We start from the raw sequence: 26,198 nt of genomic DNA on the forward strand, positions 1-26,198 counted from the left end.
TCTAGAGCTTCCAATCCGTGCTGCAATACAACAGAGCCAGGCCAGGGGCTGTTTGCTTTTTTCCCTGTGCAGCTACTTATAAATCAAATGCCTACAAAAATAACCAACCCAAATAAACAGGCATGCCAACTTGCAGTCAAGGAACAAGGCATTGATGGAAAGGGCTAAGGCTGAGGTGACTGCCAGAGTCCCAATTCTGTGCTGCTTGTGCACACTGAGGCTGCTTATTTCCTGAAGCCAAAGACTTGCTTTTGTGACCTGCATCCACAACAAGCCTGTAAGAACAAAACATCCCCACCAGGTTCTGGCTTGAGCTGTCAAAGGTTCAGTGCATAAACTTGAAACTGTAAGGGATGATCTTCCTTCATTCCTACAATCAGGATATTTTTACCTTCCACAAGAGAGTGAATTTCACTTAGTGAAGCTAGGTTGTTTTCATAGTAACAAATCATACCTCCTGAGGGCTTCAAGGGAATTCCTGCCTGCACTGGAGTCAACAGCAAACCTCACACTGACTTTCAGGAGCCAGGTTTTCACTTCAGAGCATTTTCAGGACATTTTTGTAATGCAAAATGCTTTAGCACATCACTTGTGCTGATGAAGATAGGCAGCATAGCCTCTGCAGTACGGTTACAGTCCTATCTTGTGCACACACTTCAGACTATAGCTATTGCTATGGAAAAAGGAGCACAATCTATGCTACTAGCAGGCTGTTCTACTGGGGGATGAGCTTGTTCACCTGTAAGCTGGTCTACTTATATCAGCATAGAAACAAAAGCACACTCTTAATACCTACATGCTATTGCTTAGCTCAGAAATAAAGTCATTACTCTTATCACCATACTGCAGATGACGAAACTGAGGTGCATTGTCTGTGACCCTGTTACAAGCAAATTTTCTTTCCCATCTGACACAATAAGGCGCTGAAAGGACTAGAGCATGTGTCATTCATCCAAGTCATTTGGTATGGCTGCATTTATAATTAGGTAACAAAAAGTTACACCTGGAATTTAAAGAACAGTCTGTTCAAGGTAATGGTCTTCCAATAACAGCAGGTAAATATATGATGAAGATATAATATCCATATTTAAGGACAAAACTTGGACTGTTAGTGAAGAGTCTGAATTTACAACGAAACCTTCTATCAAAACACACCGTACTGACTGTTTATTGTTCAAGGTTTTTTGATATTTTTTTTTTGTTGGTTGTTTTTGCCCTGCGATCTTCAAAGGCTTTATCTTACAGCTTCAGAGATTTCTTTTGTTTCCTTATATCTCTTTTGGAAGATACACAGTTCAGGGTTGGATATGTACTCTAAAGGTGCAGGTTCTGTTTCAACAGCATTTTCATCTAAAAAATGAAAACATCTCTCTAAAAAGAATGACTGGAATCTCACCAAACAAACAGGAAACAGGTAATTATGAAAAATACTGGGAAAAAAAAGGCTTTATGCATTTGCTGAATCTCCTCAAGTCTGTAACAACACTCTGCAAACCAGTGTTTGGCTGCTTAAAACAACCCACGAAGATTTTGCAGATCTGTGAAAGTGGAGCAGGAATCTCAAGAGAAGATGATTGCTTATTGACATTTCTATTTCCAAGCCTGGCTCAATGCAAGAACTGAGATGCATAAAGATCAGAAGTGACAGGGGAAGGAAGTCTGAACATCTCCCACTGGTGCTCAAGTTCCACTTAAATCTGTACCCAGAACAAAATTCCAAACTTCCCAGAAATCTGAGCTATTTTAATTATCTCATTATATATTTAACTTTCCTACCACGTGTATTAAAAACAACCAGAACCTTGCTTATAGCATCTAGGGGGCCTTCTTGGAAATGAACACAAAGCACCAAGATCTCATCAAGAGTTTTAGCCTCATCCTAGCTCTGAGAATATGAAATATCTCCTCTTACTGAGTCTTAGCAAACAATTCTCCTCTTCATTAAGACTCCTGAGTCCAATTAGGGAAATAAACAAATGAGAAGATGGCTGCTGCGGGGTTTAATACACAGCCATACCCCAAATACAGCAAGCCATCCCATGCTGTCAGTCAGCACAGCCTGATGCTAGGAGATGGTCACACTAACAGACCTATCAGGCTGCTCTGCTGCACAGACACCTCCTGTAATGGCTGAAGCAGTACCAACACTTGCCCTATTTACACACCCAAAAGCCAGGAATTTTCTGTAATGCATAAAACTACAAATAAAAAATACACACACACAAAAGCACAGTACGTCCTAGGTATGTGAAGATAACATAATGTGACAGAAAGCACAACAAGACAACAAAGCAGCAAGAATCCAGGCTGCAGAAAACAAGAATCCACTCATAACAACAGCAGCAAATACAAAGAGGGAAAAAAAAAAAAAAGCTGCTTACCTTCAGAAGATGTATCAGGTCCTCAGAGACATAGAGACCTCCAGATGAGAAACCCCCCACCAACCCTTAAACGAGGGCTGGGAAGGGCTGCATCCTGGCTCCACCCCTTCTGGTCACTCAGCTGCATTGCTCACACCTGAGCCCTGGGCTGGCCCTGCCTTCCCACCAGGTGTTCCATCACTGCTTCAAGCTGTGACTCAGCATTTCCACTACAGAAAGCATTTGTCTCAAAATCATTTTTTGTACCTGTAGTCTCCCTGTTTCTAAGTTTCCCTCCCCTGATTCCTATTTCTCTGCCTTCTTGTCCTGATCCTTCCTAACCATTTCCTTTTTTCCCAGTTGCTGTAACTTTCTCTGATTTTTGCCAGGATCATTGATGGTTATGGATTGTCCATGGACTAATTTGCAAGAAATGTAGTTTTAAGAACGTGAGAGCTGGCTGAGTTTAAGCTATCAATTTCTGATCTGCTCTACCACTATCAGCCCCATGACTGGAGAACTGCTGCATATGAATTGTGCAGCGTAGAATTTTGGCTTTTTTATAGCCAAGCAAATAAAGTCAAATGGATGCTGTCACCTGAGATCCTCAGGCTTTTTTGAGACAATCCTCAGTGCTTAGGAGTGAGAAAGGTGTGAATGAGCCTCAGTCTCACCAACATACATTGCAGTGCTGCTATCACAATGAATGCCTCGCACCCCGCTGTTCCAACCAAGAAGCAAACACTGTTCACAGATGTTACTTCTGCACATCCACATTTCCTTCAGACTTCTTCAAACTATGAGAAAATGCTTTTCTCAGCCATTTTTCATCTGCCTGTTCTGGTGCCATAATCCACACTGGCTGCCAGAGACTTTTCTTCCTGATTTTTAAAATACTTCTGTTTGCCTAAACCACAGTGCTGGAATAGTGCAGCTCTGCAACTTCTTTACCATTTACTTCCCTTTTATGTTCCTGGGCTGCTTCTGAATCACATCCTTTCTAATTTTTAAGTTCCTCTTACCAAAACTAACTAACTAAATAAAAATGGAAACATTTGTAGCCAGGGCTGTCAGTATTTACGCCTCACAGTTGGCAGAATCTCCTTCTGATTGCTATTCAATGGTTTGAATCTCTTCAGAGATGTGTAATAGAATTTCATTTTTAATCAGGTTGGAACTGCAAAGCATCCTACGACATCACTGGCCAAGTGCCCCCAGAGAAGAATTTATGTTGCTGTAACACCATAATCATCCATCAAACACAAGATGTTAATAATAGCATTTAATTTGAAAATGGCATTTTGCTTTTATGTTATTTCTATGTGCTTTATGGAAGCAGGAAAAGCTAATTATCTACACTTGAGAGAAACATAAACAGAGGATATGCTGCAGAGCAGACATTCAAGCCTCATTCTAATCTTTGTTTGCTGTCACGTCCAGTGAACCATACCTGCTTCTTCAGATAGAAGAGCTACCAAACAGCATATCATACTCGTGAAGTCTAGCCCCACCATAAGCTTCAGCAAGTCACACCATCTTAGCTTTCTTGATTAATGTGGGCAGCAGTCAAGGCAGGGGTAAAACAGCACCTTTGTGACAGGGAGTTAAACAATGCACCTACTGTATTCATCTCAACTCCAAAACTAGTCTTTACGTACAATCATTAAAGCACATTTCTTTTATTCATTCACCCTCTGGCTGATCTACATGAACACCATCAACATGTGCTCAGATTTCCCCATTTCTAATCTGCAGTATTGGGCTTTTGTTGTGAGAGCCTACATTGGTTTTGGAAGGGTAAAGAATTCTCCTCTCTCTTGATTTCTGCAGTGCAATAATACTCAGATGTTTCAAAAGAAAAAAAAAAACATTGTGGAAGAACAAGAAAAAGGCTGTGTGGCATCAGCAGCAGCAGGGCAACATCATTCCAGGCCACCAAGCTGCCTGCAGTGAACATCTCCCTAGCATGTCCTGAGTTCATCTGTACTCTGACATCACATCTCCAGCTCCAGGCACCCACAGTCACCCTGCAGCCTTTTCTGCCTCCACACGCTGTCACCTGCCCTCTTCTTTGTGCTCTCCTGCAAGCTTTTGCTGCACAATAACGAAAGCTGTGTACAGAAATGCAGAAATCTGTGCACTTCTGGGACAAGGAAAAGAATCATCTATCAAACTCTAATTCCTTGAGCGGGCTCAGAAAAAAATAATAGCATAAAACTGGGGAATTCACTTGGGCACGTTTGTTATAGAGTCAAACAGTGACTATAAGTGTCAACTCCTTATTGAACAAACCCATCAGAGCCCTGCAGAGGTCTCAGCTATCAGCCCGCTTCTGGCAAAGAAGAGGAATGTAATGAAACAGACAGATACAAAGAGATGAAGCCTCCCATTGCATTTAAATTCTCAGTGAAGTCGGGAAGCATGTTGTATGCCACATGGAGTGTGATGGATCTGGCAGTAAACTGCCAGTGGAGGCTGACATCTTCAGCTTCAGCGTGGATCTCTGCCTGGAAGAGAAGTCTTCACGCTCTTTAAAAAGGCAGGCATGGGCTCTGACTTCAGATGTCAAAAGTTAGATTTCTAAGACTAACCTGCTCACTGTATGTCCCTTTTATAGTAAGGGGAGAGAAAAGCAAATCATTTTTTACCAAAACAATCTGCTAAGACAAGTTCAGTGAATCACTCTTGAGATCCCCATGTCTCTCCACTGAATATAAAAAGGGATGGAGAGAGTCATTCATGTTTTTTGTCTTTTAGATACCAAAGCACAGTAATATGTATTCCATCTTAAAGCTGACCACTCTCTTCTAGGCTAGAAGGCTTAACCTGAACCAGGGGATACACAAGTGCTAGCAAACCAGTTCCCTTGGAGTTCTGCCCCAGGGCTCCAGCCTTCTACACCAAGCAGATGTTCAGTGCCTGAAATCTAGAGCAGCACTGACCAAACCATACGACAGTGAAGGAGGATGCAGGACATGAAGCTCAGTAAGTGGCTCTCATGGGCTATACACCAGGGCTGTATGGAGGCCCCAGCCTGGGTGCTAGGAATTGAGTTTGCTCTTTCACATGGATAGCAAGAGCAGATCTTGTAATGCAAAAGAAGAGGAGTGAGGTTACATTTTCAGAGCATGAAGATGCTCCTTCCAGACTTCTTCTTAAGCACCAGCATCCACCTAGCAGGCAGAATCTCACTGAAGGTGTGACAGGCTGCTGGGCTCTCAGCTCTTCTCTGCCCTCCTACATGGTTCACTCTCCAGCCCACTGTGAATCTTGCTTTTAATTGCATCAGTACTGACACCAGGCCATGGAGTAACCCTCAGATCCATTTGATCTGTAACCCTGCATGAGTAGCTCTGATTGCTGTGTGTGTGCTGGATTTAATTACCAAGTGCAAAGGCTATCCCAGAATGGCCTTCATGAAGCAAGATCCCTGCAGATATCCTCAATGAAACACTGCAAGCTGCCAGCACCAGGGCATCACCTTTTCCACCACTTCACATCTGCTCAGCAACACAGCAGTTTGGGCATTTCTGGAGTACAGTAGCTAAAGAAAAACCAACAATGTAAGGACAGAAAAACACATTTAAATCCAACAGAAATGCTGCAATTTCATAAACAGAACCATCCTAGAAGTGGGATGAAATGTGACCTTATGTAAGTTTCTGTCAAAAAGGAGTATACTTGTCTCTATGAAGTAAGATGAGAGCATGGCAGACAGATAGGAATGGAAGAGATAAGCAACATCGACATGTAGAAAATCCACACGGACAGACTCACTGCCTGCTTAGCCTTGTCCCTCCCCAAGTGCTAACATCACACTCCGACCCACCCTGTCTCTCTTTTCCATTAAGAAAGGGATAATTGGGGGCGCTGCCTCACCAGGCTCTAACAGTGCAGTACTTCAGTAAGCTGAGAAAGCAGTTTATTTGACACTCTAGGCTCAAAAGTTCTCTTCTATAGACTGGACCTGACCCCAAGGAATCTTTCCAATGCAGCTTTTTCCATGAGGATCTGTGAGTTTCAGAAAACACTGATTTTCACCGATCAAAGTGCAAATCAGTGTGGTTTTCTCACAAAGCCAAGCAGACAGCAGTGTCCATAGTTGTTCTTTAGCATTCCCTTCTGGAAACACCTCCTTTTAACACCAATGCTTCCACTCCAACTCCAAACCTTCCTGAATTGACTTTGTATCAAAAGACAACAGGAAGCAATTTGCTGTCATGCAGAGGAATGGATGCACCCCAGGTTGCGTGCAGCTGCAGCAGCAGTAAGCAGCAAAGCTGGATTAAAAAACTCAGCAGTTTTTTTTATTTTAGCTTCTTTTAGACTGAGAAATATCAATTAAAAAATAGCATCTTAACAATAAGAGAGCTGCTAAGACTGCTAAGGTGCCAAAACTTTCCTAAGAATAGCACAGCTGTGCTATTATAATAAGTGCTAAAATTAAGGAGGTCAGATCACCTTGGGGAACCTGACAGGAAGACCTAATGAAGGTCTGCTATCTTCTAACATCATTTGTTTGCAAGTATTTGGGAAGAGAACAAAGTGTATGCATGTGGACAGCCATCTTTATCTGGGTACTTAGGATCACTGAAAAACAAAGTGATCTGTGTTATTTATGAAGCCTGTTTCATAAGCTCTAGACATCACTCCTGCTACACATTTGTTTAACCTGAAGTCTTCATTCCCTTGCCTTTGGTGCAAGAGGCAATAAAAACCATGGAAAAGGTTTGCCTTATATTTAATTTGGATTTCCTTGTTGCAAACTCTGCCTGTGATTTCTCAGCTGCAGCAGATGTGATGAAGGCACCACTCCCTTCCTGCAGCCACCTTTTATCCATTAAGATTATTATCACTTAGTTTTCTCTTTAAGCTACACAATCCAATTATTTCCCTCTACTCTGTTGGCCACAGTTTTCCAGACCTCTTGATCATTTCATCAGTCTTGTCTGCAGTCTTCTCTGTTAATTGGTTTCCATCACTCTCAGAGTTCAATGGCCCAAACAAGCTGAAGTCTCCCAGTGCTCTGCAGAGCAGGATGACTGCAGGCATCTTGCAAGCTGCACTCCAGCTTACAGTGCCAGCAGCTTTCAAAGAGTGACCACTGCTTCTGGCCTGTATTGGTGCCTGCTGATGAGCTGCAAAGCAAGCTTCAGGTGAAATGGAATCAACCAGAAACTGCAGATTGGAATTTATGATAAGGTTCAGAAGAAACTTCACATAAGTTGCACTGCACACTGTCAAACACACCTCGGGGAACATCTTGTTGCCCAAAATCTAAATCTGGTGCCTCAAACACAACATTTCGGGTGTGAGATCTCAATTTTGGGATTCTTTCACCGGCTGCATTCCTCCATTGCAGACTGGCCACAATTCTCTGTAGCAGCAGCTCACCCAATTTCTATACACACTCAGGCAAGCACTTCTCCATGACCAGAACAAAAAATCTGGACTAAAGATTCTAAGAACTGAGATTTCACCCACAGAACAACTTGTAGATCGCTCTGCACCAAGCAAGTACTGAAATTGGACAACGACAAAGATGTGAACTTGCCTGAGGTCACTCAGCAAATAAATGACACCAGAGCCCAGGGTTCAGTGTCACTGCACTGCCTGTGCAATACATCTCCAGGAGGTTTATCATCTGAGAAAGAACAGAAGCTGTTACAGTGACTTTGCCTTGAGTCACTGACTTGCAGAAGTGCTACCAAACAAAATGCTTCTGAGGTGTTTTGCTCACTTCAAAGCAGCAGTGGAAAAGCTCTGAGGGTGGATGAACTGAGTTAATGAACAGGGCTTTCCCATCTTCACTTGTTTCTGACCCCTAGCTGATGAAAATAGAGGACACAAACACTGAAACTTATGGCCCTATTTTGTTCAAATAATGGCTCTACTTAGCATTCAAGCCCTTACTAAGGGATAGTGTTTATTTTATTTTAGAGTTTAATTGAATCCCCAGAAGGCTGTCTGTAGGCAAACTCATTTGAGAGTGAGATGCTAAGAATAGTAAATGTAAGGACACATCTGGGACAAGGACACATCTGGGACAGGCATTAGAAGGTGACTTTTTGGAGCTGTAAACCCTTACCTCAAACCCATCCCAAGCACAACGTTCTGGCAGCTCCCGTGAGCCAGTGCCACCGGGAAGTCAGAGCTGCTTGCTTGCATCTATTCATGCTTTCAGCAGATAATCGTGGTCTGATTTTCACCCTGCTTCCATCAGCTTCACATTGTTAAGTTCATCCAGATTTGGGAGAATCAGTTCTGATTTAAATCACCAGAAAAGCAGAATTCAGCCTCCTACAGCACTGGTCATCAGCAAGATTATTCCATCTGGATTAACCTGACCAAGAACAGGCCTTTTGCTTTTAGCTGAAATGAGAATCCCAGACCAGCTATGATTCACCAAAAACCCATGGCAGTTTCTTCTCAAGTTGGTTTCCAGTAGATCCTTGATCACATCCTAAATTTGGTCATTAAATATGTTCCATGTCCAAACCCAAATGTGTTCAGGCCGCGGTGTCAACACTCTCCTTCAAGATTTAAGTACTTCATTCAGTGCACATCCCACTGCTCAAACTGGAACATAAGCACATCCATACTCCTCAATCTATAGAAATCAGACTGTGCTGCTGCTTTGGCAGACCTGCCAGGAGTCTCCCAGAGGTCATGCTCGGAAGTGGCCCCCAAACCAACAAGGACTTCAGCTGGGAACTGAGACTTAACTGGGATTCCATGAGCTCCCAAAGCTCCCAGTGAGATGCATGATGTGCTCCATACCCTTCCAGCTCAGAAAGCTCAGCCAAGGAATTTCAGCTTCCTCCTGCAATGATCACACAGAGTTAATTCCTGCCACGTTCTGGACCTGGCAAGGGCCACCCGGGTTTTCTCATGCCAAGTGCCAGTCATTTCTATTGTAACTAACTAGCTAATGGCCTGGCAGGATGCCGTGAGCAGACCTGGGGTTAATGAAGACTTCCATCAAACATCCTTTGCATGGCTGAAGGTGACAGGAAGATTTAACACATTGTATTTGTTTGGAGGGGGATGGTGATAATTAAAAATTAAATGGACTTTCTCCATTATGCATTCGTTATTGACAGTTCTGTATTAACTGGGGATTTCAATTAATAGTTCTTCGCTAGTGCAACTTTTTCAGCAGCTGAAGTTATCACCAGAGCTAATTGCTAACGCCCCTTTTATCCTCCATCTCCACGTACTTTTAATCTGCAGCAGGAATCCAGGCAGTTCAGGGGATGCTCTTAGAAACACTGTGCAGAAAAGCAGCAGAACGCTTCAAAGAAAATGTTCCTGTCTCTGTCCCAGTGCAGCTCTCTGTTCACTGGCAGTAAAATAAATAAATAAGGAAATAAAACCACATCACAACACTTAAGATTTTCCTCTCCTCCACAGCCACAGGACAGAATGCTGACACAGCTCTTTCATGGACTCTCATGCACGCACTCAGTTCTGCTCATTCTTTTATTTGATAGCTTAACACTGCTTCTGAGCTGTGCTGAACAAGTTACTATTACTGTTAACATTATTTATAGCTGCAGCCTTGCTGTGAATCAGAGGAAGCACCTGGCCACCCTGCTGTATTTTACAAATGCTCACTGTTTTGGTTTTTTAATCGAGAAAAACTACAAAAAATATTCAAGGAAGACCCCAAAATATACATTTCCCATGTTTGACTTGTTTTGATTTAGTTTATTAGGACACTGACTTCCATTTAGCTCAGAGGATTTTGAGAAAGAACACACACTACTGGAAGAAATGTTTTGTTCTGCGTTAACCAAAAGTTTTGAGGAAGTAGAATTGTCTTCTTTCCTTCCACCAGAACCAACCTTAAGCCCCAAACGTCTCATTTTCATGCCACAAAAGACTCTGCCCTGGGGTCATTGTGCTTGGAGGGGCTGTGAGTCCAGCTCCATCCCAGGGACAGGAAGGTCCTTGTCTGCCAAGGGCCAGGGAAGCACCTCAGACCCACATTAGGGGGTGGATGTGACACCTGGCATGGTCTGCAATGCACTGCTCTGCAGACTGCAGAAACCATTCTTTGAACACTACAAGTTTAGGGGGTTTGGCCAAGCACTCCTCATGTGACACCTTTAAAAAGTCCCACCTGCTCCACCAGCAAGCGTCATCTAGATAAAACTATCTCTATTTTCCTATGAGAACTTGTTCTACCATCAGTTTCTCAACTGGCTTTGTTACACACCATGTCCAGTTGGGGCAGGAAACACACTGGAACAGGCTGCCCAAGGAGGCTGTGGATGCCCCATCCCTGCAGGCATTCAAGGCCAGGCTGGATGTGGCTCTGGGCAGCCTGGTCTGCTGGTTGGCGACCCTGCACATAGCAGGGGGTTGGAACTGGATGAGCATTGTGCTCCTTTTCAACCCAGGCCATTCTACGATTCTATGAAACAGAAGACCAGAGAAATGGTAAAAGTGGACAACCAAAGATGAGCCAGGAAGATGCTTACTTCACTCAGCTCCTCTAGCCTTAAAAAGAGCAAGAGTGGGGCAAGCAGATACAAAGCCTTTCATGCTCATCCCCTGCCTCCATGCTTTTACTTTTTTTTCCTTATCTTATCATTTTTGCAATTTCTAAATACTTGCTATGGTATTTTGTATTTATTAGCTCTCAGTGGGTCTCTCCAGCTAACCTCACCAGCACAGAAAACAATCACAGTGTTAGAAAAACAACTGCTGTACAACTGCTGCCACAACGAGCTGAGAGACCTGATCAACGGTTTGCTCTCCTTTATCTCCAGAGTGCCTGATGCAGTGAGAACATCAGCACCCACCTGAACACAGCACCACGACTTCCCCTACTGGTGAGCACACAGCAAGATGCCTCCACCTCTCCCCAAATGAAACAGAGTGCACTGGCACTGCCCTGGACCACTGGGCTGTGAATTGCAGTGAGGGGCATCCCAAACCAGTGGATGCTCAGCTCTGGAGGGTAATGTGCCCTCTTCATTTTCCATGGCAGCAAACTGGCATTTCTCCAAAGGCTGCGTGCCTGCTCTGCTCACATCTCGTCTCTTCTCCACGCATGCGTAACTCCTGCTACATTATTACAATGATAATACAAAACATTTGTAAAGTGTCCTTCATGAAATGGTCCCAAGGAGATTTCTTATTCAGACATAATTAAACATGCAATGAACACAACCCTTTTCCATTCAGACTTAACAGCAAAAGCAGATGGGGTTTTTCCCAATATGAATCAATATCAGACTGCACGCTGACCTCAGCTCAGAGATGTGAGGAAGCTGCAGTGTGAAAGGAAAAGCAGAATCGAGTGGTGGGGAAAAGTTTATGGACTGCTTTTCTCTGCTGACCTCATTCTCCTGGAAAAAGGCTTGGAGGTCAGTCCAGCATCAGAGAATTATCACCCAAAATAGAAAAATAAGGAGTACAGACCAAGGGGAGAAGAAGATTGAAAAAGAGATGGAGTAAATTACCATGCAAGGAATATCCTTCCTCCTTGGTCACAAATAGCCTTGATCTGCAGCACAAGCAGACAAATGCAAACTATCTTTAACCCACTTTTAGTTTATCTTTACCTTTAATTCACGAGCCAGCAGCAAGGGAGTAGCTTCATCACAGGTTTCCCATTGCTGCTGGCCCCAGCTCATCCCATCAGACAGGCTGCCATGCCATGGGGCTGTTCACACCCTGGGTAACAGCAAGCTTAATAATCCAAATGCTGCTGCTAAACCTCCATCTGCACACACGGGACGTCTCCTCTGTTCACCCATGGGAGCTGTGGTTTTGATCTGCTTTCCACTTCATATCAGAGGGGTCTACAGGCAGCATCTTGCCCCCATAATGGCAAAGGCTGTGGGACAGGTGCCAGATCACTGACACTGCATAGAAACACACAGAGAAACAGAGAGAGAGTCACAGAGCTAATATTTTTGAGAGGTGTTTAATTCTCCCAGTGAGTGGGAGCCTTGGTCTGCGTCCTGTTGACACAAGGAGTGGGAAGAAAGGCTATTTACACCTTTTACTTAAGGTCAGGTGTTACTTCAGAGCCCTGCAGTGACGTTTCAGAGCTCATATTTCCTCTGCCCACAGAAGGTGACTCAGGGAGCAAACTCAGATTGCTTCCTCAGTGTAAATAAAGCGAGATGGATGATGTGGGATGCAGTGAACACCAAGATCATGATTTACAACAAAAAGCCCCCGTCTGGAGGCCAGGAAAAGCCCACAGCACTTCCTTAGATGGCCTCTACCAAAGGGAACAACCCCTACCAGACATCTGCTCACAAAGCATTCCCAGCATTGAGCAGCACCAACAAGGACAAACCCCAGCACCATAAAGAGTTGAGGCTGGAAGGCAGCTCTGGAGATGGCTCAGCTCAACCTCCCTGCCCAAAGGAGGGTCAGTTATAACACGTTGCTCTTGGAAATCTACACAGACACCTGCAGGTAGCTCCACAATTAGCATGGGTAGTGAACCCCAAGATCACCTCCTGGTGAGAAAGAAGTAAGTTCCCTTTGTTCCAGCAACAAGATGCCACAGGTGTGAAGGGAAGGCCAGGTTTGCTATCCTGTCATCCTTTTCTCCATTTGAGAAACCAGAGATACACGTGCACAGGGGAGACCTAGTTGTGTGCTGGCCATTTATTTAACAATGCCTCTGGTAGGCATTTCCGGATTTTGCTTGCAAACAGCACCACAACCGCAACAATTTCATACAAATTAAAGAAAAGAAAAAAGAAAGAAAAAAAAAAACAACCACAAAATCCTACAAATGGAGGCTGCCATAGAGCAGCAGCAGATGCCTCGCTCCCCTCGGCGCAGCCTCCCGCTCCCACCTGCGCACCACGCGAGCTCCGCGGCGGTCGGGCGCCCCCTGGCGGCGGCGAGCAGCACGGCAGCACGGCCCTCCAACCGCCCGCGGCTCCACTGGCTGATGCGTTTTCCCATTAGATTGGTACGAAAGGACAGACTGCGGTGTCCCTTCTCGCACGAGCCGAGATTTCTGCTGCTTTCACTGCAGGGATCATCCCAGCCCCCGCCCTTCCCATTTAGCACACAGCTGCGTGCTCACCCTCAGCAAGTTTGCTGATGACACCAAATTGAGTGGTGCAGTTGGTGGAAGGAAGGGATGCCATTCAGAGGGACATCAACAGCTTGAAAGGTGGGCCTGGGTGAACATAATGAGGTTCAACACAGCAAAGTGCAGTTTTGCACTTGGGCTGGAGGAATCCCAGGCATCCCTACAGACTGGAAGGAGCGGTCCTTGAGAGCAGCCCTGCAGAAACGGACCTGGGGGTCCTGACGGATGAAAAGCTGAACACGAGCCAGCAGTGTGCTCCTGCAGCACAGAAAGCAAATAGGATCCTGGGCTCTGTCAGAAGAGGGGTGGCCAGCGGGGACAGGGAGGTGATTGGGTGATTGTCCCCCTCTGCTCTGCTCTTCTGAGGCCCCATCTGCAGCACTGTGTCCAGGTCTGGAGCCCCCAGTACAAGAAAGACAGGGAGCTGTTGGAGAGGGTCCAGAGGAGCCACAAAGGTGATCAGGGGACTGGAGTACCTCCATTATGAAGACAGGCTGAGGGAGCTGGGCTTGTTCAGCCTGGAGAAGAGAAGGCTGTGGGGTGACCTCATTGCAGTACCTAAAGGGAGCCTATAAACAGGAGGGCAATCAACTCTTTGAAAGGGTAGATAACTGCAGGACAAGGGGAAATGGTTTTAAATTGAGGGAGGGAAGATTGAGGTTGGATGTCAGGGGGAAGTTGTTTGCTGTGAGAGTGGTGAGGTGCTGGAACAGCTGCCCAGAGGCTGTGGATGCCCCGTCCATCCCTGGAGGTGTTCAAGGCCAGGTTGGATGGGGCCCTGGGCAGCCTGGGCTGGTATTAAATGTGGAGGTTGGTGGCCCTGCATGAAGCAGAGGGTTGGAGATTCACCACCCTTGAGGTCCCTTCCAACCCCGGCCGTTCTGTGGTTGTGCTGCAGCACATGCGCCTGGAGGCACCGCCTGCCCGCGGAGCGCCCCAAAGCGGTCACACGGCGGTTCTTACCGAGCATTCCAGCGGCGCTTCGCTTCTGAGGGTCATCCCTATGAGCCGCGGTCCCTCGGGGCGGTTCCTGCTGCGCTATGGGTCACTCATGGCTGTAGACTCTCAGAGGTGTCCACGCCTTAGAGCCGCCATCCCGGTGCTTCTCCATCACCTGCTCAGCTCCCGCGCGCCGTTCCCGCCTCGCGCCGTTCCCGCCTCGCGCCGTTCCCGCCTCGCGCCGTTCCCGCCTCGCTCTGAGGTGATGGGGCTGCGTGTCCCTCAGCAGCGGGGCAGCCGGCGGGGACAGTCAGCTTCTGCTTCACAGAGCCAAGGGAAGCCGCTAGTGGCCTCTAGGCTTTGTTCTTTGCTTTTGCTTCTAATGATCAGCTGAACGTTTGAAGCGTGAGCCTTCTCCTGACAGGGTCAGTAAAGAGAAGGTCAGAGGGGTGAGGGAACAGCTCAGTCCTGGCACGAGAGTCTGAGGAGCAGCGAATGGCCTTCACCGTTGTGACACAGCATTGCACGCAGATAACAGTAGTGCCAACACTGGAGTGAGGAAGGGACAGAAATTGGGCTGGTGGGAAAAACAAGAAGCAAGCAAACAAACAAACAAAAAAACACAAAATCTGAAGGCACTGAGAGCACTTAGGAGCCTGGGATGCCTCTTCTGTGGGAACCAAGGGGCAGCAGCAGCACGTTGTGTGCTGGCAGATCGCTGAGTGCCTCAGCAGCGTGTGCTCACAGCATCATTAACAGTTGGAATTAACCTCTGGGAAACCAACAGACTTTACTTCTCTCTTTCCACATAACGTTCCTTGGAAATTTTAGCCCTCTCTATTTTGGAGAGGAGAGAAAAAAAAGAAAAAATATCAGTTTTCTGTCCAGTTGCAGCATGGAGGAAGCCTGCCGTCACACAGCAAAATGCTCTTGGGGGCTTTGTGCCAACTCACCCAGTACAAAACTTTTGTTGGCTGTATTCTTATTGCCAGCAGTGCCCACCACCTGCCCACGTGGCTTGCAGGCAGCGCAATGCTGAAGCTGCCCTGGGAAGCTGCAGGCTCTGCTGCCACCCAGGGCCCTGCAGTACTCGTAGCACTGCAAAAAGCAAAAAGAACAAATTGCTGGCCCGTTTTGGTCTCTTTTATTTGTTTTCTTTTGGCTGAGGTGACTTACAGCAATTCATCTCCCCAGCTCTATGCCAGCCTGCGTTATAAACGTTCTCGTAAGAAGTAATGAGCCAATGGAGATGTGCTGTGCTGTGAGCAGGAGGTCCACGGTGACGATTCTGTGTGATTCTGTGACTACCAAGCTGTTTTCTGCTGTGGGTGTTGCAATACAAACAGGTATGTGCGGCTTTCTTGCTTCTTGGTCAGGTTGTACACACATGTGGCTCTGGCCAGCTCTGTCCCAGCCTGAGGAGATGTGGATGAGCTGCCAAATCCGGATAGTAGGTCAGGACAGACAGATTCTGTTCTCTGGTGCTGTTATATTATTATTAGATAGTAGCATATGAAGAGTGAGCCATGATCAAAGCCCTTTTGCAGTGAGTGCTATCTGCATTTGTGCACTGTGACACAGTAATCTCCAGCTTGAGGACTGCAGTCTGTAAAGGTGATAGAATTAAACAGTCAAGTGTGAAAATGAGGCAGGTAAAAAGGGCCGTGTCTTCTCTAAGGTTTGTCAGAGGCCATGCAATATTGTGGTTTCTAGCTCGCAAGCAAACAGAAGAAGAAAAAAACAAACACCTGGCTTATCTGTAACAAGAATCATTGCTTTGGTCTGGTATTTTTCCTTGGGATTTTATTTTATAAATGACTTGTTTTTCAGCTTGCTAAAAAAAAGTGGTAAATACGGTCTGATTGGATCTAGTGCCCTATCTTGAGAAGGGTGTTACTGCATGAAAGGCACCTTTAGGAAACATGACTTGGGAGAAGAAAAAATATTTGTAAAGGAAAGAACATTAAAGGAAAAGAAAAATAATGCTCTTCAGCGATATACAAAGTCCTTTACTTTGTAGATCTCTAACCATTTTCACGTATAGGTTGCTGCCATAGGATGATGTTACTGGCTACATTCCTGAAAACCCTTTTAGGGCAGTCTGTGGAGCCTGGAGAGCAGTTGCTGAAAGGCCTTTGAGTCTTGAAAGCTGCCACTTGCAGTTCTTGTTGTCTCATTGCCTGCTGCCTCTGTCAGGTGGTCTGGCATCTGCACTGAGGACAGATGGGCTAAAGAATGGGGTGAGGGGGACCTGGGAAATCAGTGCAGTCTGCAGCGTAGCCACAGTTCAAGAGATCAGTGGGTATGTAGGGAAGAAGCACCTCCTTACTGCAGGCTGCTTGGACCACTAGAAAGCTCCTGGCAAGGTTTCCCTTCAAAATGCTTCTGGGGAAACTCAGAGGCTGTGTAATAAAACACAGTGTCACTACATGGATAAGTAATTGGCTTAAAGATAAGAAACAGAACATAAGACAAAGGGCATGGTTCCTGCAAAAGATACAGCCCCAAGCAAGTTCATTATCTCCATGGTATTCAAGAATCACTCAGCCAAGAGATTATGGTGTTTTAGGCTGGTCAGGACTGGGTAACGTCAGACTCTGCTGAAAAAAGACAATTGTTTCCAGATAACTCTAGCAAGAGCCTGTCGAAATGAGAATTTCCTGGAGCCTGAGTAATATTTTCAAACAGGAGACACTTCTTTATGCATCTGCAGTCACAGTGACTTTCTGTGAGACTCTGGAAGGCACGGTGACATAGAAAAGGGATAGAGATTTGTTACTGTCTGCATGGGCTTTCCTGAGTCATTAAGATCCATTGCTTTGAAAAAAAGTTATGGATGAAATCATCAAATGATAATGAATTAAATTTACAGAACCAGTATACTGGGGAGGAGTTGCATTTGTCCTCTTTCCAGAGACCTGAGGGTCTCCATACTGAATTAACACTTCAGAGGAATAAACATGGGACGCCGTTGTCATTTATCTTAGCAGCTTCCTGCTAATCACATACAAAATCCTATTAGAAGCGGATGTGGCTGGGGAAAAAAAAGAGGTAGAGCAAAAAGCAGAACACAGGGCATGGGATGAATCACCTGACCCAGAGAATGTCAAAGAAATGTTCAGTGAAAAGAATATTCTTAACAGCCAAAGTAAGAAAGGAACTTTTTTTCTTTGAATATAACTTTGGAGGAATTCTTTGCTGCTAGTACAAAAGCACCTCTGCCTTCAACTGCAAAGCAGCCTGGAGGTCTTGCACACTGTATTTATAGCTTCTAACCCCACGGCTAGTCCTTATCCTGCAAAGCATCTGTCTTAAAAACCATTGGAGGAGTTTGGAAGGAGCTTTGAGTTGGGTTCCCATCTGGTTCACCATATTGTACATTTCTTCTCAAATCTTAAAGATCAGAAGTGGGTGCCCCCATTAGACTTAAAAAGGCAATGACCCAAACTGTTTCCCCCATGCTCAAACTGAATTAAACTCAATTCTTCCAGAGGATCAGAGAGGTTCAGGTCATTTTTCCCCCTTCATATTTTTTTATGGTTCTGAAGAGCAGCACTGAAGCACAAGCCTGGAAAACAGGATGCCTGCATTTGTGTTTCAGCTGCTAGCAAAGGCCCACTCTGCAGACACTCTGCAGCCACCTGCAGCCACCTGCAGCCACCTGGCAAAGGCCCACCTTTGCAGCCTCCCTCTGTATCAAGGCAAAGGGAGGAAGAGCTGTCTTCTCCTGGGGCTGCCCAGCAGAGACTCTTTTCACAGATGGAGAAATGTCTCTAAAAACTGAAAGTAGCTCCTCTTGTACACACGCTCCATCTGTGAACAGATAGGCAGGTCAAGCCCCGGGCATGAGATGCAGAGGTCTGCGTGTACAGGGCAATGGATTAAGGGTCTTTCTATAACAAGGAACTCCCTCCTCTCCCTTTGTGCATCCAACAGCAAGTTGTAGAAAATCAGCCAAATGATGTGGCAATGATTCTGCTGGGCACGGTGCAAAAGATGCTGTCTCTTGGGAGAGACCGAGCTGGCAATTGTTGTCATTCCCATCCCTCCGAATCCCCTGAGCTCAGATTGCTGAAAAGTTCAGGCGCAAAGACAGATCGATGAATACAGATTAGCTGCCCTCACAACTGCCTGGATGCATCAGTTTCTGAGCTAGATTCTTTAACTTTCTATTAGTGGCTAATTAAATTAAATTTCCCATTGCATACATGAAGTGGTAATGAGCGTGGGGTGACAGTAGCATGCAGCATTCAGGATTTGCAAGACCAAGAGGGGAAAACTGTGAGTGGAGTAAAGAGGACTTAATCAGGGAGGGGCTTAATTTGCTTTAACAGCAATGCAGCACCCGTCCCATCCTCCAGCGTGTGCTTTCCTCTGCCAGGCTGTTTGTCTGGCTGGGAAGTTTGCACTTTGTGACTCAGCCCACAGTGCTGTGCCCTGGCTGCTGGATGCTGATGCTAATTCAGAGCAGCACTCTGCATGCTTGGAGGACTTCTGATCCTGGGCATCTGACAGTACTTTGCCAGCTACATCCACATGTGTGAATCGCCTTGTCAATCACTGATACACTCATAATAGCACCCAGCATAGCCAGCACGCTGCTTTCTTCCCATCTGGCAACAGTTCACTCAACAGGAGTTTGTTTAAATGTCATGCAGTGAAGAATGGGCTCAAAGGGGAGAGTCATGTCTGAATAAGACGGAGAAATCTTTTCATCATCTTGTTAAGAAAACAGGTTTCAAATATTTCTTCTTCTTTGTTTCGCTAAGAAAGAAATGAAGGAAGAAGAAAAATGAAAAAAATGGAAAAGGAAATAAAGGAAAGGGAAAGAGGAGAGGAAGCAATTTTTCGGGATAAAAACGCAGCAAATATTTTTGAATGCTCCCACAATGACCAAAGAACTGCAGTTCATGCACATTCATAATGACTCATTTCTCTCAACATGGCCAGGAGACCCCATCTCAATATCCCCCAGAAGGAGTTAGCAACAAGTGTACAGTGCCAGTCAGGAAAGCAGAACCAGCAGCAAAGACGTCGTAGGGTACCTGGAGCTGTGAGCAGGTCATACACCCAACACTCCAAAATGTTTGCCCCTTGTTTTGGGGGTGAAAGCCAGCGTATCTTCACATTTCTAGTGCCAGCCTGTAGTAGTGGGTGGAACATTGCCAAAGAGCTGTAAATATGAGTTGTGCCTGTGTCGGTGATGGCTGAAGCAAACTACTAATTCTGTTGTAGTAAGGAGAGGAAGGGTTGGGCTGGAAAGCTGCCAGGAAGGAAGGCACAGTCCTGCTGAGCAGAGGTCCCAGACAAACAAGTAAACGTTGCCAGAAAGATCCCACGAAGCTTGTTATGCTCACCTGACCTCCCGCACCATTGGCTCCTTCAGTGCATTACTCTATGAGATGGATAAAAAAAACTCATGTCTCAGAACACAAGCATCATATCAAAGCAAAAAGGCTCACTCTCCCCAAGAAATGGAAAGAGTAACTGACACTTTGCCTCATTGGGAACTTTCATAAGTGTTTTTTTGGCAGGATTTCATGAGCACTTTTTATTCTGGGGTTACAGAGTTGGGAGTCGCTGATGTGTTGCAGCCATTCGGGCGGAGGGCTGCACCTCTGATGTTAATTGAATCCTGTGATCCCTAGCATGCCCTTGCAACACCAATAACTGAAACATCTGGTGGAGCCAGAGCAAGTGCATTAAAGTCTTGGTTCCAACAGCAATTAAAAAGGGAGGGGGGAAAGGGGGAGAAAAAGAGAAAAAGCCAATTACATGTAATTGGATTCAGTAAACTGAATTATCTCACTATTAAAGCAGTGCTTGTTTTTTAGATAGTGGGACATTCAAACTATCAAAAGCATTAATTGATTCATCCCCTTTTTTCAAGTGCTTTCCCAACAGTGCCTCTATTCAAGAACTGCAACCTTTTGTTCTCATGGGGATTCTGAATTATACAGACCATGTTTGTATCTTGGTGGCTCTATTCATTCTGACTTTTTTGTCATGTTGGTGTTTTAACTCAAAAATGAGCTGAGACTCCTGCAAAACATAATGGAAGGTTTATTTCTTCTTTTGTGGCGCCTTCGCTCTAGCTGGAGGTGTAATTTAACAAGGGGAAAAGGGAAAGGAATGTTTTGAGGCTGATTCTTACTCATTCAGGTTTCACGTGTGGGAGCTGGGTGGATGGGTAGGCAGCCAAAAGGAGCCAGAAGCCTTCCCTGCACTGCTGTGATACACAGCCCAGCACACACCTGCTCTCCTCAGCACCTTTTCACACATCTAAGACAAATTCTTCCTATGTCCTCTGTAGCCACCTTGCAACAAAGGGTGCTGAGCACTCACCCAAAGGACTTCTGGGCCAAAGCTACTCCAGGCACTCAGAGCAGTGCCATAGGAAGTCCCTTCTGCCCATTGCCAGTTTCTAAAAGCCAGTGTCACCATAGCCAGGAATGGCAGGGAGCTGTTCTTTGCCCAGGTGGAACGTTTGTCACCATGCATGATTGAGGCTGAGCTCATGACATCTTTCTTTCTGCCTTACTAAACGGATACTGAGTGCTAGAAAAGCCAACCATGGGAGTTAAGTCAGATTCAATGAGTTATTTAGGCAAATTAAAGCATTATGTCAATTTGATGGGAAGCGTTTCAGGCCAGAATGGTACTATTGGCATTTTCTTCCTTCTGAATCAATAACTCCTAAAGGATTACAATTTAATTTTTAAAGGGTAATTCAATCAAGAATTTGAAAACACAGGACATTCTTAAAATTAAACTTTAATAAGATTTATTTATTTTTAAAAATTGTACTTGCTGAAAAAAAAAAAAAAAAAAAGAACAATATCCAAACTGTCCTTCACCTCAGACTTCAAGGGGCAGTTGTTTCTTGTATCCCTAGCAAGAAACTGTCCCTGTGCTTCAAGTTCTTGTTGAGGCTGGCTCTATCCAGGTGCCCTGAAAAGACATGTTGTACAAAACCCAAAGATTTGGCTGAGTTTTTCACTGATCACTGCCACCAGCACCAACTGATTACTGCATCCCAGAGCCTCTGCAGAGAAGTGGCACTGGCAGAGAAAAGACAAATTTTAGGCACTTGCGTGTTAAACCCTTGCAAGTCCTGTGGAAATCACAGCCCTGATCACTTTAGCACAAGTTTGAAAAGATTTCTAGGTTAATTCTGGGCAATGCAGTAGTTTGAGAGCCACATAAGAAATGCAAAATCTCAGCAAATACCTTCTTGGAACACTCAGATGAGCAGAGCAGCACTGCAGCAACAGAAGCTCAGTCCTTTGCTGTGCCCCATGCAGGGGACCAGAGGCAAATGGATTAGACAGCATCTGAATGGTGGGTTTAAGGACTTTACTAGTGCTCAGCTGCAGAATTTAGATGATAAAAGCAGCAGACAGCTTTTCTCAAGTGTTTAATCTGCATCTCTAGGCGTCTGAGTCAGATGCGAGGACTGAAAATGTCTTATCTTATTGGTGAGCCCTTGACTTCAGCAGGACTAAGCATGTGTTAAGGCACTCATGGGGCTTAGAAGGGGTTGCACAGTGAGCCATTAGCAATTGGATGGGAACTGCAGTCTTGACAGATGACGCAGTGAGGACTCAGGGGATGCTGATCTCATAGGAATGCATGACATAGAAATGGCAAAGATCACTTGGTCCTGTTCTGGGGAGTAAAACTTCCAAGATAAGCCAGATCATCTATTCTCCAAGTCTTTCACTTTCATGAATTTTTTATGGAGTATTTCTTCTTATATTTTTCATAATTTACTTCCCAGGCCCTTATTCTGCTGCCCTTTGAAATTAAGAAGCTGCATCCATTTAGTGATTGTAAATCTGAAATCAAATTACTGATAATCACAGCAGCTTTCCACTTACAAAAGTCACTGTGACACTGCAGAAAGCAGTGGATGATAAAATGCTGCTGTATTATTCCCTCACCTCGGCACAGCAAGATGTATTCCTTCAAAAACAGCAGTTCCTCCCCATTTCATTAGAAAACCCCTTAAGAGCACCTTGCACTAAATAATGTGTGCCTGACACTTCTTGTCATACAAGTCACACAGCAGTCAAGGACTCTTCAGGTGGAGTAGTGCAATAGGGTGACACATGGCACAGAGAAACAATAACGAAGATAATTATGAAGATGAGGTCCCTTTGGGAAACCATTGTACAGAATGCTACAGAAAATCTTAGCTATTAAAAGGTTTTCTCATAACCAGTCTTTTCACAGAGAAGCACTCACACATCCCAGAACATCAAGGTTAAAAATGCTGCCTGCTTCATTATTGTAAGACAATGGTTTTCTTTTGAACTATTGTTTATGTGCCAGATGGGCCATTGATGTTTTGCTTGAAATAGGGAGAATTGTGTGATTACAAAATGCAATAAAAATCCCAAACACCTCTCTGACTAAAGTGGTATCAGCAGTAGTTCTGTTTAAAGTGACACCCAAAGCCTGAAAAACTTGCTGTAATTAACCATGCAGAAAATAAAACAAAATGACACCGAGTATATTTTCTTCAGGACTCAACGCTTTTACAATCGGAAAAGAAAAGAAGTAAGAGAAAAGTGGAATAAAAAACAGATGGAACAGAGTTCTTTCACTAAAGTAGGGAAAGAAAGCAGTCAAACACCAGAGGAATTTTGCCATAGTGATGAAAGAAGAAGATGGTAGCACATCCCTAGGGATCAATCCGTGCCTTGGAGCAAAACCCAGGGAGTCAGGGACAGGCAGCAGTGTTGTGCAGTGAGGGACAGTGCTCCGGTCTGCCCCAGCAGCTGCAAAGCCCTCCAAGCAGCAGAGTGATAGCAGTCCCTATGTTTAGTTTATTTTGTAGTTTCTCCACTGGGTTGAATAGTCCTTAAGAAAAGAGTTTTGTTTTTCTCTACCTCTTCATGTAGATACATCCAAAATGGTTGTTCCCTAAATTACATACAAAAAAAAAAGCCAAACAAGAGAATGGCTGCAGAGAGAGGGGTTTCTGTTTTCTCCATCATCAATAACTGACTTTTTCAGTTACAATTTTTGTTTTAATTACCTGGCATTTATTATCTGCTAGAAAAAGTAGATTGTCCCTTTTTTTGTACATTTCTGTTTCTTTTTGGTTATCAGTGTGTTGTCAATTCCTTGCTGCAGGCACTGTTTTGTCATAATCCTTCCAAGAATTTAAAAAAAAAAAAAACCTGTAAAAAAAAAAGAATAATGCAATATGAATTTCAATGTTCTTTCCTTTTCAATTAATGGCTCAAATAAGCATTTGATTTACATTTGTAGAGGCACTTGCTGCAGGCTAATTAAAACTAACGTATTGTTGGCAGATCATTTATTGAAGGAAAACAAATTGACAAAAGATAAATTAAGTTGCTACATAATTAACTAAAGAAATACACAACTGAAATAGTAAATTAATACATACATTTATCAATATCTCAGCCAGTGAATAACGAATTTTAAATTTCCCTCTACAGAATAGGTAACAAGCATTCACTTAGCATTCAGTCATTCTGTGACTCCAATTTGCATGCATGCTGGTGCATGTAAGCTACGCCTGGACCTTGAACTTGTCAGTACAAGGTTGTCTGCTGGCTGGTGGAGATGTTTCAGGAGAGGATGAATGCAATAGAGCAGGAGGCAGCAGCGAGCAGCCTTGCTTCTGAAACCAACCTCCTGAATCCTAAGAGTATCATTCTGTATTCCTGAGGAGTGAGGGGTCTACGGCCATTCCGCTCTTTAAAAAAGTATTTTAAATCCAATCAGTGGCAATTCTGAATAGCTTCATTACGTGGATAAATGCCCTGTCATTTCATTCCATATTCATTTCCATCTTGATCTCATAATTGTAATATCTGTGGGTGATATTGAGCAGCATTAAGCTGTGCGCTTAAAATTTGCCAAAAGTTTTCTTTATCTGTTTCGTGGCAATTCATAAAAATTACCCAGAGACTTGACCAGACAAACTGGCCAAGGAAAGTCTCAGTGCTTTAAAGTATAATGAATTTGGCACAGAAAGCACAGGGTGGAACAATTCCACTGTCTGGCACATTGATACAAAAAGCAGAGACTGCTCTGGCCAAGAGGAGGAGGACTTTCTTGTGATGCATGGGGCTGACTTAATGCAAGTTTCTGCATGATGGAAAAGGAGTGGCATCAATGCCAGGACACAGGTTGGGACAAAGAAAATTGGGCCAGATACAAGCTGTGCATCAGCTTCTCACAGTGTGCAATAACAGGGTCAGTACATAGGAGTTACATGTGTGGTTTTCCCAGTCTTGACTCTGAGATGGTTTGGTTCCTTGGGAATAGGCAGGGGGAAGGCAATTTGGGTGAAAGCATCCAAGGCTATGAAAGTTCATGACTCTGGCAGGATGGCAGCGAATGCACAGAATGGACTTAAAGGCCTCAGACATCAATATCTGCTGATAATGGGGAGGTGGGCTCCTGGGGCACAAGTCTGAGGGAAAAAGGAATAGACCAGAAAGCTGGCTGTTCGTTAAAGGCATTATGTTGCAGGTAAAATGCAAATTATTCCACAGGGAAAGAAGGATGTCAAAGGACATTAGCCTGGCTAAATGAGAAACTGCTCAGTGTCCTCAAAGGATTAGAGACTGATCAAGATGGCCAAGAACAACAAACATGGAGATGCATGTGGCAGGGGGGCCTGCATGTGGCAGGGGGGTTGGAGATTCATGATCCTTGAGGTCCCTTCCAACCCTGGCAATTCTGTGATTCTGTGATTCTGTGATGCAAGATGCCAGCTCTGTCCATGAGATACAACCAAACCATGGGGCAGCAGTAGGCAGAAGCAGCCAGCCAGTATATGTCTAAAAAGAGGATGAGAAAAGAAAGAGCTGATCTGCCTTTTAAAAGGAGAAAAACATCACTGACAGATGTTGTCAGAAATTTGGATTCATTATAAGTTTTCAGTGAAAAGGTCAAATGCAAACCTATATCTGTAGTGAGCAGGGAGAACTGTGGTCACTTCTAGAGGCCAAATCTGATCAGGAACTTCATTTTAATTGCTCTAAATCCCTTTGAAAAGAAACCTCTTCTTTGGTCCTTGGGAGAGGCTGAGGTAGCTCTCAGTGTCCATCTTAGGCTACAGGAGCTCAGTATCCTGTGACCATGTGGATTGTGACACAGCAAAGTCAGGACCTGTGAACCGTTGCGTCCTTTTCTCTTTCCTCCATCAAACAACCCTGTGCAATCCTTGTGGATAATTTCTGATAAAAGAACACACAATCTGGGTTCTCATGGCTCAGGAAGTAGAAAATAATATTTAAGAGTTGGCTTTCCAGATCAGCCTAAGGAGGGTACATTAGCATTGATTAGGGTAGTTTCCCACCTCAACTGCTGAAAAGAACATGAGCTTTGAATATCATATCAAACCATTTCTGCTTCATTGAGTTTCTCTTTTATGCTCTGTTGCTTTGCTTTGGCTTTTCAAGGTGTGACCATTACTGAAACGGAATAATAACTATTACCAGGGATCCCACTTCAATTGCATTCACACAAAAGTCATTGGTTAGGTTTCGGCAGTTGTGTATAATTTGTAAAAGAAGAAAAAGGAAGAGGAAAATAATTTGTTACACTTCAGCAGGCAAATGAGAGGATCCAAATGAGAGTAGCTTTGTAACAGCACGATGGCTTACTTGGTAACTACTCACAAAGCTGATTGGGAATGGACTCTCTCAGCTAGATAGTGTTATATGCTGCCCTCAGTCATTCAGATGGGGGAGCTTTACTGCAGAACTCAGTGGGAATATAAATGATATTCAATGGAAGTACTGCCAGCAGAGCCCCTCTGGGTTAGGAGATCA

The 26,198-nt window shown here is 44.5% G+C and overlaps 1 long non-coding RNA gene across 1 annotated transcript in view; it reads right to left on the reverse strand.

Annotated features, from left to right (window-relative positions):
- The window catches only part of LOC149915130 (uncharacterized), a 218,773-nt gene extending 200,749 nt beyond the window's left edge, over positions 1-18,024 (reverse strand). The window contains exon 1 of the long non-coding RNA XR_016459678.1: positions 14,401-18,024. This is a non-coding gene — a long non-coding RNA (uncharacterized LOC149915130). The remainder of the gene's footprint in view (positions 1-14,400) is intronic.
- Between the last annotated feature and the right edge of the window lie 8,174 nt (positions 18,025-26,198).

The sequence above is a fragment of the Phasianus colchicus genome, chromosome 24, assembly GCF_987193195.1.
Source record: "Phasianus colchicus chromosome 24, bPhaCol1.hap1.1, whole genome shotgun sequence".
Lineage (NCBI taxonomy): Eukaryota > Metazoa > Chordata > Aves > Galliformes > Phasianidae > Phasianus > Phasianus colchicus.